The 14,968-nt window shown below is 47.9% G+C and overlaps 3 protein-coding genes across 7 annotated transcripts in view; 2 read left to right on the top strand and 1 right to left on the bottom strand.

The window, feature by feature from the left end:
* MTMR6 (myotubularin related protein 6) overlaps positions 1-14,968 on the top strand; it is an 821,484-nt gene that overhangs the window by 407,290 nt on the left and 399,226 nt on the right. The window lies entirely within an intron of this gene.
* The window catches only part of LOC309848512 (uncharacterized protein), a 321,975-nt gene that overhangs the window by 5,807 nt on the left and 301,200 nt on the right, over positions 1-14,968 (bottom strand). For 2 of the 3 annotated variants that reach the window (XM_082700202.1, XM_082700201.1), the window contains one exon: positions 410-606. The gene's annotated coding sequence lies outside the window, so the exon portion shown is untranslated. Of the gene's footprint in view, positions 1-409; positions 995-14,968 lie in introns of those variants that run through there. The other variant, XM_082700203.1, reaches the window with a different exon arrangement.
* The window catches only part of LOC309848517 (ral guanine nucleotide dissociation stimulator-like), a 729,203-nt gene that overhangs the window by 416,866 nt on the left and 297,369 nt on the right, over positions 1-14,968 (top strand). The gene's annotated exons all lie outside the window — the stretch shown is intronic.

The raw sequence follows: 14,968 nt of genomic DNA, 5'->3' as shown, positions 1-14,968 counted from the left end.
CATGGGAACAAGCAATTTTCCTGGGAGTTCTGGTTCCCAGAGCCCCGGGATGTACGTAGACAGGATGAAAACATCTTTCTGTCTCAGACGTTTCTATCTAAATAGCCCTGACACCGGACTAGAGTGTGTGTCCTGGTTGCAGGGGTTATAAGTTGTGGGCCTTTGTGATCCAGGCAGTGACATCACTGCCTGTGATCCCCAACCGGGGCCCACTCCTGGTTGGACCCCTACACGAACAGTGCTCCTGTCTGCCATCTCCTCTTCCCCCTTCTGCATGCAAGGACACATCTCATCTGTACACAGTGACCCCAACACACCCCTCGGAACAGGCCCCCAGGGAAGGTCTGGGAGCAGCCAGTGCCCCAGCTTGCAAACACACCTGGTTTCAGACACAAGTCTCTATGCTTACCTGGTTTGGACCTTAGATAAGCCATTGTGCCTAACAGGGATGGTCTTCTCTGCAAAATATGGATGATTCCAGCATGTCTTTCTATCAGATGTCCACAGGCATAGGTTGAATAATAGCTCTGATGTTAGAGGAGTGCTGTCACAGGTAGGAAATACCTCCCAATTTCCTCCCTCCTATCAACTTCTTGGAATCTGCTACTAATCAGATCCCACCCCACAGTCCCTCCTTGGGTGTGTGTGTTTGTGTGCACAAGCACACTCGCTCCTGAGTGCACACATGTCTTCATCAGTGCTCATATTCTGGAGTCCCAGAAGACGACAGCCCCTCCTACAAAGGGCTGGGTAATAGCTTCTCAAGAACTTAGGCTTCGAATTTTCAATGAAATCCCTTAGTAAGGGACTGGCCTTGGCCCTTGGCCCTTGGCCCTTGGGTGGGAACAAGTTATGCGGATGATAGGGCTATGGATACATCCGAGGGGAGGCACCTACCTGAAGAAGCCTACTGCAAAGTTTCCATCGACAGACAGGTGCTTGATTGAAACATTTAGGTGTCTACCCCTGTCTGGGACATTCCTGACTTAAAAGTGTTCAAGGGGTGAAGTGGGGTGATATCCCAGGTGTGACAGCATGATCTCAGGATCCCGGGGGTCCGCAGAAGACCAGGTGGGCCCTGAATGCTTCAGAGTTCCCAGACATCAGTTAGGGAAAATGGCTGAAAACCATGAAGCTACATCCCGGCTTTCTACACTGTAAAGCCCTGTACTCCGAATCACAGCATAGTTGGGTGATCACTTTCCTGGGAGTGGTCTAGAAGAAGCAGAAGCCTTGGCGAGACCTCCGACACCTTGCAGTTGGTCAGTATGATCTTCATAGTCATCCTATGAGATGGTAGGGCAGGTGTTAGGACCATTTCACAGATGAGGAGACTGAGGCTGGCAGGCAGAATAACAGCCCACCAGTGGCCCAGTAACTGCACAGAGCTGGGGCAAGAAACCAGGCTGCCTGGCCTGTCACTGCCCCATGCCACCAGGCACCCCATGCCATCGCTGTGTGCCAATCCTATCTGGGGACGTGGCATCCCTGCCCTCCAGTTTGTAATCTGTTGGCTTAAAAACAAGAGAAGGCCACCCCTTTTCTTATGTGCAGTTGGGGCTAGAGTGGACAAAGTGAAAACAAGGAAATGGAATAAAATAACAAAGTGCCTCCACCCCTCCTTCACACTCCGGGATTTATGTGAGCAACTGCTCTCCCCAACCTTGAACCTTGTTGCTAATCTAGTTTCCACATTCCTCTAGGGTCATTCCCCAGTGTGACAAAGGAAAGGAACCAGGCTCTGTGGTTTAACAAGGCCCAGCCTGGGCAATAATCCAGCTACATGAACCCAAACCGGAGGCCAATTAAGCAGGGTCTCCCCCGGTGCTCCCTCCTGGGAGGGGGTCCGCCTTGGTCCCTCTCCTAACTCCCCCCACTCAGTCCAGCTAATGTGGGCCACACCCAACAGCTAGGACTCCTCACCTGGGACCCCAAGTGCTGTCCTGAGAGCCCCGGGGACACTGCGTTCCCACCCACTGAAGGAAGAAATTCCCACTGCTACCCCACATGCAGGGTTGACGAGTTAGCACGAACAGCTGCGTGCTGCCGCAGGCATGCCTTGCCCTCCCCTCCCGGCTCGGTGCAAGCACACTCGCAGCCACGTGAGAGCCCTGGCCAGCACGCAAAGCCTCTGGGTTCACAGTCTCGTCCTGTGGGCAGGTGGGAAACAGAGCCGTGGCTGATCTGGGACCCTCAGAACCAGTGCTGGGCATGAGCGGGGTCGGGGGGGTGTAGACACTTGCCCAGGGGGCACCTCACCGGGTGTTCATCCCAAGATGCTAGTCCTGGGTTCTCAGGGATCAATGGCTCTCCCAAGGTGTGCTTTCCCAGTATTCAGATTCTGTTCCTACGAATGATCTAGGAGGGTAAAAGCATTCTCAATACACACGGTCAAGAGTGCAGGGGATGGTACAGCTCTTCGTCATTTTTTGGATAATCTCAGGAGCACCCTCGAGCCCTCCAACAGAGGGAAGCGATCTCCACCCCTTAACCGTGTCTCCTCAGTTAGCAGGGCAGGTCACATCTAAGGCTGTGTTGGGACTTAAGACTGCTGGAACCCGAACACCCAGTCAGTGCACCAGATGGAGCACTGCAGTTGGCGGATCTTTCCAGTTTCGTTTGGGTAGAAACGACTGCCTTTGTCGGACACTAGGTGGCTTCATTCAGGGCTGTTTCCAGACCTTGTGCCAACGCAGCTCAGGAAGCTTTTACCTTCGCTAATTGTGAGCTTTGGATTTGAGCACAGCTTCTGATTTGGTAATATTTCTGTTGATCTTTGGATGCATTGAATTAGACGGCAAAAGGCTGGAGCTAAGTTTCCTGGCAAACTGCCCCTGTCTCCAGCGTGCTCCCAGGGCAACGACAATAGGCTGGGGGAGGGGACGCTGGCGGGAGGGCAGCGCTGAGTCTCCTCTGGAAGACTGACCGTTCGTTCACACCTGAGTGAACCTGCCTCCAAGCCACCCTCCAGGAGAGCTTTGGAAGTAAGACGAGATGCTCATGGGTGCTCTTCAAACAGCTTTGTGATATCATAGGAAATGTGATTATTCCAAAGCAGCTGCAGTTGGACTCTAGGAAATCCTGTGTAATAACTCAGCACCGCCCCCCCACAGATGTTGAATGTGTGCGAGACACTGTCCAAGTATCATTCACCATCTAAGTGATCCTAGCTGCGCTGCCCCCTAGGGGCAAAGCATGGAACTAGACGTTGTCCTTGCTCTTAGGGATCTGACATTCCCATGGGAGAGACAGACGATCAGTAAATGAGCAAACACAAAACAAGGTCATTTTAACCATAGTAAATGCTATAAAGACAATAAGCCAAGAAATGTGATCAGGATTGCCTGGCTGCGGAGGACAGCTCTGAATGGCATGACACTGAGTAGAGAAGCCTCTGAGTAGATGGCATGTGAGCCAGTTTGAATGATGAGAAGGAGCCAGTCCTGGGAAGATGGGGGAGTAGTCCCCGCCTGCAGAATCAGCACATGCAAAGGCCTTGGGGTAGGAGGACTGAGCAGTGGATGCCAGTACAGCTATGAGGCAGAGAGTACGCCAGATAAGCTCCAAAAGAAGCAGAGCCCAAGCCCAGGGAAACCCTGACAGTGGGTTTGCATTTCATTCTTGATGTGATGGGAAACCACAGGAGGGTTTAAGTGGTGAACGGGCACCTGACGGTTAGTGCTTTTGGAACAATCCCTCTGGCTTCAATACAGAGGCACTGGGGCACAAAACCCTGGACGTGGCCAGGCTGTTGAGACTTGACTTGGGTCATCCGACAGGCTGAGGTCATGGAATGAGTCCCTTACACCTCTGGCCAGTGGGGTCTTTAGATGTGACCTACAGGGGTGAACCAGTTGGATCATGAAGCAGAACTGATCTTATAAAATGGGGAAAACATGAGGAATAGCCCAATGATTAACATGGGCCCCAGTCCCCTCTGCCCCCCGGCTCTTCCAGAGTGGGACAGACAGCACATAGGACCCTGGACTGGTAATGCTTCCCTTGGGGCCCTCTGTCCTTGGTGGGGTGACAGGAACAGTGGGACCCCTTGGCACACTTTCTCCTCAGGGGCTCACACTCTTCAGTGATCCCGTCAACCCTTCTTATCAGCAGCCTCTGCTCCCTTGCCGGATGTCCCTCCATGGAACCCCAGCCCTAGGCAACTGAGCTGTGCTAGAGGAAGCTGCAGACTCTGAAGGTTGGCATCTCTGTAAAGCCACAGCCTCCAGCCTCACCTGCCTCTCAGCTCTGACCCTCCACCGCCACCCCCTCCCCAAACTCTGGTCTCTCCGTTGTGTTCTCTCACCCATTCCCAATAACAGCTGTTCCAACTCCCCTGCTCACTCACACCTCTGTGGCCTCACCAGCAAATGAGCTCATCTGCTTTTCTGGTAAACAGAAGCCTCCATACGGGAATGTCCTCAGCCTCTGTGCTTCCTATCCTGCCCTCCCAGGACCAGACAGAGGCAGCTTCCCTCCCCCATGTCTGGCTTCCCCTCCCCTCCTGTCCTTTGCTTCCATCGCTCCTGCAGCTTCACCCCCTCCCCTCTCCCCACGTTCATCACCCACCCCTCCCAGCACCACTGGCCCTGGGACAAGTCTCTCTCATCTTAACCAAAAGCTCCTGGGATCCCTCACCGCCTTCAGAGCCATGTCTCCTGTCCCCAGCCCCGCCTCCTGAAAGTGCCGTCCATAGTCACCCTCTCCAGCCACTGCCCCCCACACTCCTGACAGGAAAGCCTCGCCATCTTGATTTCTGTCCCCCCCCCCACCCACTGCCCCACTCAGGCCACCTCCTGTGTGGGCCACATCCTGACCCTATCTCTGGTGGGGTCCTCATCTTCGTCCCCAGCCTCTCAGCATATTTGACAGCTCTGACCCACTCGTCCCCCTCTAAATACTTTCTAGTTTCTCAAACTCTCCTGATTTTCTTCCCTCTTCTCTGGCCATTGCTTCCCAGTCTCCTTCCCAGGTTCCTCCTTTTCTCCTTTTCAGGTTCTTCCCATTTTCTAAAAATCCATGTTTCTCATTATTTTGTCCTAGGCCGATGATTCTCAAGAGAGGACAGTTTCAGGCCTCAGGAGGGATCTGGCAATGACCAGAAGAAATTGTGTCTATCACAAGTAGGGAGCTCTACTGGTAGAGACCAGAGATGCTGCTAAACACCCCGTAATGCATAGGACACTCTCCACCATGGAATTACGCAGCCCCAGGTGTCAGCAGTGCTGGCGTTGAGAAGTCCTGTCCCAGGCCTTTGTCTCCACTGCTCCATGCACCCATTCTCCTGGGCCAGCACCTTTGGCCCTACGTCTTTAGGTACTAGGTTTGTGGTGATGGGCCTCACCATCCTTTCCTGTGGCTTCAGAAGGGCTGCCTGCCTTCTGGACGTTATCATTTAGAGCTTCAGCTGTCCAAAACCAGTGTGACTACGTCTCCCCACGGCAACCCAGCCCACCACCACCCCCAGTCTGATTCTCTTCGTGTCCCACCTCCTGGAGAATCACACCAACTTCCATTCATCTGCTCACACAGAAGTCGTGGGATCACCCTCCACCACCCCTTCTCCCTCCCATAGTCGGTCTAATGGATGGTTCCTGCTGCGAATATATTCCCTCTGCCCGCTCGGCCCCCTCTCCTCTCTGGTTCAGGCTCCCAGACCTCCACCTACATCCCTCCAATGGCTTCCTAAGCAGGTTCCCACCCACACTCTCCCCACCACCTCCAACCCACTTCCATCCTGAAGCCAAAGCAATCTTCCTAAAATGTCAGTTGGATCATGTAACTTCCCTGCTAAGAGCTTTTCAGTGGCTCCCCATTGGCCTCAGGACAAAAGTCCAAATTTCTGACCATGTTCTCTCTGCCTTTGGTCATCTCGCTCATGCTTGTCTCTCCAGAAGAAGTTCTCACCATTTTATCCCTTTCCCCACCCTCCATCCCCCCCAGCACCAACAATGAAGTTCAGTCCCTGAAGTGGGCGCCATGTTCTCTCTCACCTCTGGGCATTTGCCACTAACGTCCCTCTGCTTGTAACACCGTCCTCCTGCTGCTCGCTAACTCCCAGTCACCTGCCAGGTCTGAACACAGACACCTGGCCTCCACACACCTTCCCAGGAGTCCTGAGTCCTTCTAGCTACACCACCCATACAACCCATGATTGCAGGAGAGCATATTCTCTCCTGCAAGGGTTCACCTACTTGGCTCTCTGCCCTAAGCAGTGACCCTCTGCAAGGGCGGATGGTCCCTGACTGGCTACAGGGCCAGCCACGGGACCCCGCATAGTGCCTGACACCAACTAGGTGCTCAGTAAACGTTTGCTCTATGAATAAATAGATGCTTTTTAAAAACTTTCAGAGGGGCACCAGGGTGGCTCAGTCAGTTAAGCATCTGTCTCCAGCCCAGGTCATGATCCCAGGGTCCTGGGATGGAGCCCCACATCGGGCCCCCTGTTCAGCAGGGAGCCTGCTTCTCCCTCTCCCACGCCCTCTGCTTGTGTCCCCTCTCTCACTGAGTCTCTGTCAAGTAAAGAAATAAAATCTTAAAAAAAAAACAAACCTTCAGAAGCTGAATTACTTTATACTGTGACAAGAATCATAATTCAAAATCACTGAAAGGCCCATTTAAGCTAAAATCTACAAGGGTTTCTCTACTAAGACTACTTTCTATATGGGTTCGGTTCAACACAGCAATTTGTGATTCTTCCAATTAAAGTGGCTTTTCCTCCTGAGGGATGAGGAGAGGAGAATGAATGGCTTGCTTGGCCCCCTAGATATCTCAGATGTCTACCCTTCGCACGAGCCTCAGGGCTGAGGACGAGTGAATTAGGGGAGATTCAGCCACGGTCCACAGATCCGACCGTTGAACTGACGAGTCACGGCGCTAGCTTTTTTTGTTCATATTTTAAATATGGACTCTTGGGTACTGATTTTTTTTTTCACTCTTTTAATTATACAACAATATCTTTATGTCCCCATGTTTTCAGAAAGGCCAGGATGGGTCTATCTCGGAGTGCCAACCAGAGTAGGGATGGAAATCTGTACCAGCCTAGGACAGAGTGGAACCAGGTCAGTCACCAACGCACAAAGGCAGGAGACAGGAAACGGAGAGGGATGTCACCTGCTTCACCACAACAGAAAGGTTCTTGCTTCTGACGGCATCTGCCTCCAGTTGAACAGTCCAGGTAAGAAGGCAGGCAAAGGGGTGAGTTCACTCTGCTGAGGCCAACCTCAGCAAACCCTTTGGAGCCCCCCTCCCCAACCAGTAAGAAAAGCTGTCTCCATATCTAGAGACATGTCTGGTTTTCTTTGAAGAAAACGGGCAAAGCAGGCTTCCTCCCACAGAGTACAGGTATCCTCCAACTACACAGATTGTCCTTTGGGTGGTGTATAAAATCTCTCCAAGGCCAGAGCTGCCCACTGTTGCCCTCACTTGGAGAGCCCTGAGCCCCTGCTGGCAGCGTTGGTGGTCCTGCCCCCTCAGGGAGCCAACAACCCAGACTGAGACTTACGGGTTGCAGAGTAGAATCTGTATGCTTGGGAAAAGCACCTCGGATAGGTTGTCTGTCCTTCAGCCGGGACATTCTGTCCTCAGCACACGTGGACTCTGCCACCTAGGTGTGTATGGGGGGCAGGCAGGACAGGGAATAGGAAGTGGGAAATCAAAATCCACCTAGAGCTTTCCAGCCAAAAGCTGCCTTGAAGCTAATGATTTCCAATATAAAATATTTATCACTAATCCTACTTTCAAAACTCTACATCCAAGAAAGACCTGTGCCAGTACTTGTGGTATTAATAACTTAGAAGGGAAGCCTCCCCTAGATGGTGAAGGGTCAAAGCTGAACAGATTGTTCTGAGTGCCAAGAGCCTCTGTCTTAGAAGTTTCTTCCTCAAGGTGGGCCTTTCCCTGGATGCCCTTCATGGACCTCCACCCCCAACCCACTCTCTCCTGGCAGGCCTGGCCAGTCGCCAACCTCAGGCCCCTGCACAGTCCATTCCTTTCCCTTCCAGGTAGAGCAGTGACGCTATTGTCTACTGGACCACATCCTATGATGACAACCCCTGCGGAGGCAGCACACAGAAAAGGCTGACCTTAGTGCCAAACAGACCTGGGGTCACGGGCTGTTACTGCCATTTGCTGGCTTTGGGTGTATTAAATTCCTCCGGCTTCAGCTTCATCATCTATAAAATGAGTATGAACCACTTTAGTCACAGACCCTTGAAAGTAACAGAAATCTATTTAAACTAATTTGAGCAAAAAAAAAAAAAAAAAAAAAAAAGTAATTTACTGAGGGAGTTCTGTGATATGTCATGGGACCCAAGGGAGAGAGGAACCAACTAGTAATTTCCAACCACTATTCCTGAAGGTGGAGGAAGAGGGCAAACAACAGGCTACCTGACACACAGTAGATTCATAAAACATCAGCAGCGGTTGCTAAAAAGCTACTGGCACCTTGTCCCAGTGTCTGTCCCTGAAAACTGAGGGTGACAGAGAAAGAAAGACATTTTCCCACATTTGTGAACTTGGTATCTGTTCTGTCACCATCCTTCATATTCCCACTTAGACAGTAGAACTTTCCAGGTGCCGTGAGAGATTTCTATCTCATTTGGGTCATTTCCCCCACCAGATCCCAATTTCTTTCTTATATGCTCTGCAGCAGGGGCAGAAGGCACGGCGGCTGAGCTGCAGAGAGGAGGAGCCTGGGGTCAGGAATGGCCTCCATCCTCCCCGCCTCCCACGGGCCATCGCAGATAAAGCCTTGTGCTTGGGAAGCTGCAGATACGTAGGGGAACACAGAGGGAATGGTGACCAGGGTCCATGCCCCACCTGTTTACTATCCCTATGGCTTCCAGTCTGGGGTTGTGCAGACTTCCCCAAGGCCCAACCCCAGCCCCCGCTCTCTCTGCCTTGTGGGTGGTTGTTTCCCAGGTTCTCAGAGTAGCACGGCAAAAAGCCAGCCACCTCAACTGTAAATATTCTATAAAGCAACATATGATCAGCCTCAGTCCCACAGACAGACCCACTGCCTGGTGTTGAATCAGAACTTTGCAATCCCAAAGACCCAACTTTATTTTTTTTTTAACTTTTTTTTTTTTTTTTTTTTACATAGCTGTTTAAGCCATGGCTTTATTTTTTTTTTTAACATCTTAATTTTATTTTTTTCAGTGTTCCAAAATTCCGACTTTAAATCCAAACTCCATCATCTGCTAGTTGTGTGGCTGAGAGCAAATTGCGCTATTCTTTTGTTCCCCCATTTTTTTAAATTATGGGAAAATACATATAACATAAAATTTAGCATTTTAATTGTTTTTCAAGGCATAGTTCAGTGGCATTATACACGATCCAGACTTCCCCACCATCCATCTCCAGAACCCTTCTTGCCTTGCAAAACAGAAACCCTGTATCCATTTATATTAGTCCGGGCTCTCCACAGCCTCGAAGGCACATCCAGAAATAATGCTTAACCAGTTATCTGGGCAGCCCCGTGGCCATAAAATTAACCATCACACCATTAACACTAACTCTGTCTTCTCCCTTCCTCCCAGCCCCTGGCAACTACTGTCCTACTTTCTGTCCCTGTGAATTTGACTACTCTCAGCATTTCCCATATGGGGAGCCATACCATATTTGCCCTTTGGTGACTGGTTCACCGTTTACTTTACTCAGCATAATGTCTTCAAGGTTTATCCATGCTGTAGCATATGTTGAAATTCCCTTCTCTTTGGGGACTGATTAATATTCCCTTATATGCGTACGCCACATTCTGTATACCCGTTCCTCGACATTTGGTTGCTTCTGCCTTTTAACTATTATGAGTAATCCTGCTCTGAGCATGAGTGAACAAGGATCTTTGAAGATTTCACCCGATCTTTTAGATATATATCTAGAAGTGAAATTGCTGGACCTTATGATAATCCTATATTTAGTTTTTAAGGAACTACCAACTAGTTTTGCACAATGACTGGAACACATGCCCACCAATGGGGCACAGGGCTCCAATCTCCCCACATCCTCTTCTGCCCTTGTTATTTTCTGTTTGTTTGTTTTTTGATAATTGCCGTCCTATAACAGGTGTGAAGCATCATCTCATTGTGGTTTTTTCTGTGTTTCCCAACTAATTAGTGCCATCTTTTCATGTGAAGAACCGCCATTTGTGTATCTTCCTTGGAGAAGCATCTACTCAAGTGCTTTGTCCACTGGGCTGTTTGAGTTTTCCTGTCGTTGTGTTTTAATCTTAAATATATATATTTCAATATATATAAGAAGGTTTGTGGTTGTCAGTGATCAAGATGGCACCATGAAAATAAAATCTTTAAAAAGGAAAAAGAAAAGAAAAGGGGTACCTGGCTGGCCCAGTTGGTTAAACGTTTGCCTTCGGCTCAGGTCATGATCTTGGGGTCCTGGGATTGAGCCCCGCATCGAGCTCCCTGCTCAGTGGGGAGCCTGCTCCTTCCTCTCATCCTCCTCATGCTCTCTGTCACTCTCTCTGACTCTCTCTAGTAAGTAAATAAAATCTTTAAAAAAGAAAAAAACAGAAAAGATGGCACCAGGAGCTGGTATTCAACTCTGGCTCCTACACTTTCCATTGAACTATGCAATGTGTTCTCATCCACTGCCATAGTCCCAACATTTGCACACTGACTGCCATTCCTTCATCTTCGACTCCACCCCCCTCCCTGAACAGAAGGTAACAATCAGAGTCATCATTTCTGCCTAATACCAAAGCCATGAGACTCTCCCCCCACTTTCCAAATTATTCCTGTAGAAAAAGAGCTGTTTGAGGGGCACCTGGGTGACTCAGTAGGTTAAGCACCCAACTCTTGACTTCGGTTCGGGTCATGATCCCAAGGTTGTGATCTTAGGGTCATGAGATCGAGCCCTGCATGGGGCTCCGTGCTTAGCAAGGTGTCTCCCACTTGAGATTCTCTCTCTCCCCCTGTCTACGCCCCTCCCCCTCCCAAAATAAATAAGTAAATCTTTTAAAAAAAATACATACAGAATAATACCTGCAGTGAAGACAGAGTCAGGTTTAACCCCAATCTCAAATTGCTTCTGTTTCTTGAACTCCTTTCGGAAAGCACACTAGAAACAGAAAGAAATTCCAAGTGAGTTAAGTCTAAGTGACAGAGCAAAGTTTGCCAAGCACTCTCCTGTTGTGTTCAGAACCTTGCTCCAGGTGCAGGTTGACTGGGACAGTGCTCCCCTCCCTGCCCCAGAGCTCGCCATAAGCTGCACTGCGGAGCGATCCCAGGACATGGGCCAGTAGACAGGTTCCAGCGGTCTGCTGCCCAGATGCTAGACAAGGAAAATAGCATCATAATGTGTCAGTGAGGGTTCAAAATCAAGGGTCAGGCTCAAGGTCTTTTTTTGTGTACCCTCGTCACTTGCTTCACATAAGTCTCCATCGCATGAAATAATGTACGATCGCTGCTCCAGGAAATGCATCTCCTGATTCTGACATAAAAGGACATGTCTGGTGCCTAGCTTAGTTTCAGGGATGAAGCCAATAAACATGGGTGATGTATGCATTGTGGACAGAAATAAGGCTCCCCAGAGCCTCTTTGTCCTAATTGCTGGCTGTTAAACTTTGTACTATACCCTGAAAAAAGGTGAACAGAATTGCTCTGTTAAATTGGTGAAAAACTTTCCTAATATGAGATAATTGATAGATTGTCTTATATAATATTTTAATGCAAGGCAATGAAATCATAAAAAAAAAATAACACCCACAACACCTTCAGATTGCAGTTTTCCTTTCCATAGAGATTTGTCTTCCCACAGCTGGAAGCTAACATCCTTGTTTACCTTGAGTGTCATAGGATTCATCATTCCCTGGGCAGGTGACACTGGGTCTTCTCAGCACAAGCCCTTACTCACAGAGGAGACAGGAAAACAGAGCAGAAAATCAGTCTTGGATCTTCGTTACTCCAGATTTGTGAGAAAAAATTCTATTTACAGACTATAATAACCTCTATTTTTAAAAAGATTTATTTATTTTAGAAAGAAAGAGAAAGGAGTGAGGGACAGAGAGGGAGGGAGAGAGAATCTCAAGCAAGACTCCCACCCCGATGCCAAATGAGGAGACCAACACAGGGCTCGATCTCAGATGCTGAGATCATATGTGCGCGCACACACACACACACACACACACAAAACCCACATCCCGTAGCATTACCACACTACTTAAAAGATATTGACTGTATTCTTAGCCCCACTACACAGTTTCACAGACTGGGTCACAGTTCTGAACAATGGTGAAATAACTCCTCCAATCTTGGGAAGCTCCAGAAAATTCTGCAGAGTGGTAGGATTTTAACTGCAGCAGGCACAGGATAGCCCTGGCTCTGTTCTTCTACTTTGCGGAATAGCTTCCACCCAAAAAGGACTCCACACACGATTCTTCCGATCACACCAGCACATGTGGTTGGTGAACATGGCCTCCATGCCGGGAAAAGCAATAAGCAAAAGAGTATGAACCAATCTGGGCACCTGGACCCTGGCCATTCAGCCCTTGGAAAGACAACCAGTCGCTTCCTGTTCATTTTCTCAGACCCTAAGTGACCAAGTCAAAGTCTGAGACTCTCCAGATAAAAGGAACCAGAGAGGCACATGGAAACTGATGTAAAACAGTGGCCAAGAAATGTTTCAAAATGAAAAGGCAATTTGCAGACCATCACGTAGTGTGGGTTCCTTTCTGCACAGTGCTTGTGTACTATTAACATAGCATATATGTATATTTAGAGTACATTCTGGAAGAATATTACCAGGATTATGATACAATGATTATTGTTTTGAGGCAGAATTTTAGAATACCTCAATTTCTATTTTACTTTGACATTTAATTCTTTGATAATAAGCACATATTTGTTCTGAAATCAGCAAAAAAGTTTTAATTTTAAGGAACAACCTAAGGAGTTCAAACTCATCATTTTTACATATGATCAGACATTATTTTATTAATGACAGAATGAGAGACTAAAAGTAAGATTATCTTAGCCCAGAGAAGTACCATCAAGGCCCTATTATTTCCTCATAGCGCCATATTTTATGCCCCAAAGAATATAGGATAGTTAATAGGATCTGAATCATTTTTTTGCTCTGACAGGAAGGCACTGAGCAAATAATCAGAATTGTTGAATAAAGTCTATATGGAAACTTACAAACTTGATTCTAGTTTGTATCAAGGTTTCCAATTGCTGCAAAGGTCAATGCTGGACTCTACCTCATTTTCCTCTTCATTTTTCAAATAATATTGCACAAAAAGTTACATTCTATTATGTCACTCAATGACAAATAATAAGCATTTCCCTACATTGTTAAAAATTCTTCAGCAACAATAGGTGTTGGTGAAGGTACAGAGAAAAAGAAACCCTCGTGCTCTGTTGGTGGGAATGCAAACTGGTACAGCCACTGTGGAAAACAGTATGGAGGTTCCTCAAAAAATTAAACATAGAAATGCCATACGATCCAATAATTCTACTACTGCATATTTACCCAAAGAATATGACTTTGAAAAGATCCATGCAACCCAACGTTTATCGTAGCTTTACTTACAATAATCAAGATATGGAAGCAGCCTGAGTGTCGATTCACAGATGAATGGATAAAGACAATGTGGTACATATTAACAGTAGAATGTTACTCAGCCATAAAAAGGAATGAAATCTCATCATTTGCAAGATAGGTGGAGCTGGAAAGTATTCTGCTAGGCAAAATAAGCCGGTCAGAGAAAAATAAATACCACATCATTTCACTCATATGTAGAACTTTAGAAACAAAACAAACGAATTAAAAAAAAGAGAGAGACCAAAAAACAGACTCTTAAATACAGAGAACAAACTGATGGTTACCAGAAAGGGGGGTGGGAATTCTTCAGAAACAGACTTTAACAACCATGTAATAAATAGCTACAATAGCTATGTAATAAAACAGCTGTGTCTTGGTTGATTTGGCCATTTGCCTATCGTTAGCCTTTTAGGTCTTTCATTAGCTATTAGAGATAATCAATATTTATCAATTCATTAATTTCCTAATTTGATGAATCATTTTTGCTCACTTGTTATGCGCCAGTCACTGTACAAAGTGCTGGAATGCAGCAACCAACAAAGCAGACACGGTCTTCCCAGCCAACGGAGTTTATGGTCTGGTTGCAAGACATCAGCCAGCCAAATGCCTACATTGCTGTACACTGCGCTGACCACTTGGATGAAAAAGTGAAGTTTGACGACAGCTTATAATTGGAAACCTGACTGCCGTGATCTCAGTTGTGCTCCCCAACCCAAATACATATGTTGAAGCCCAAACCCCCAAGACCCCAGAATGAAATTAGAATTTAGAAAGAAGATGATTGCAGATATAATTAAGATGAGGGCATTTGGGTGGGGGCCCCATCCAATATGACTGGTGTGCTTACTAAAAGGGAAAATTTGGACACAGAGACACACACAGGGAGAGCACCGCATGAACATGAAGACAGGCACTTACCAACCAAGGGGAGAGAACCCTAACAGATTCTCCCTCACAGCCTTCAGATGGAACCAGTCCTCCTGGTGCCTTGGCTGCAGACTTCTGGCCTCTGGCACTTGAGACAATACATTACTGCTATTCAAGCTGCCCACCCCGCCCCCATCTGTGCCACTTGGTTATAGCAGCCCTAGACGCAAGAGGCCTCTCTGAGGAAGTAACGTTAAGCCGGGACCTGACAGATACAGAGGAAAGGAGAATGTGCTGAAATTAAGATGAGGGCTGTCATAGGCATTGGATGTTGGGGTTTATTCTCTGGTTGAGAAGCAGGGAAGTGATATGATCAGGGTGGTCCTTTTGTATTCCAAGATCCACAGAAGATCACAGACAGTACTCTCACTCTTTTACATAGAAAGAAATCTAACCCGGGGAGTTAGTTGCCTGCAGATTATTGGAAGGGCTGGAAGGACAGCCTGTGGACTGGGCCTCGAGGAGGGGTTTCTGGAACATC

This window comes from Mustela nivalis (genome assembly GCF_964662115.1).
Source record: "Mustela nivalis genome assembly, chromosome: 15".
Classification (NCBI taxonomy): Eukaryota; Metazoa; Chordata; class Mammalia; order Carnivora; family Mustelidae; genus Mustela; species Mustela nivalis.
Note: the sequence above shows the minus strand (reverse complement) of the source record. Positions and strands in the feature narration are given on the sequence as shown.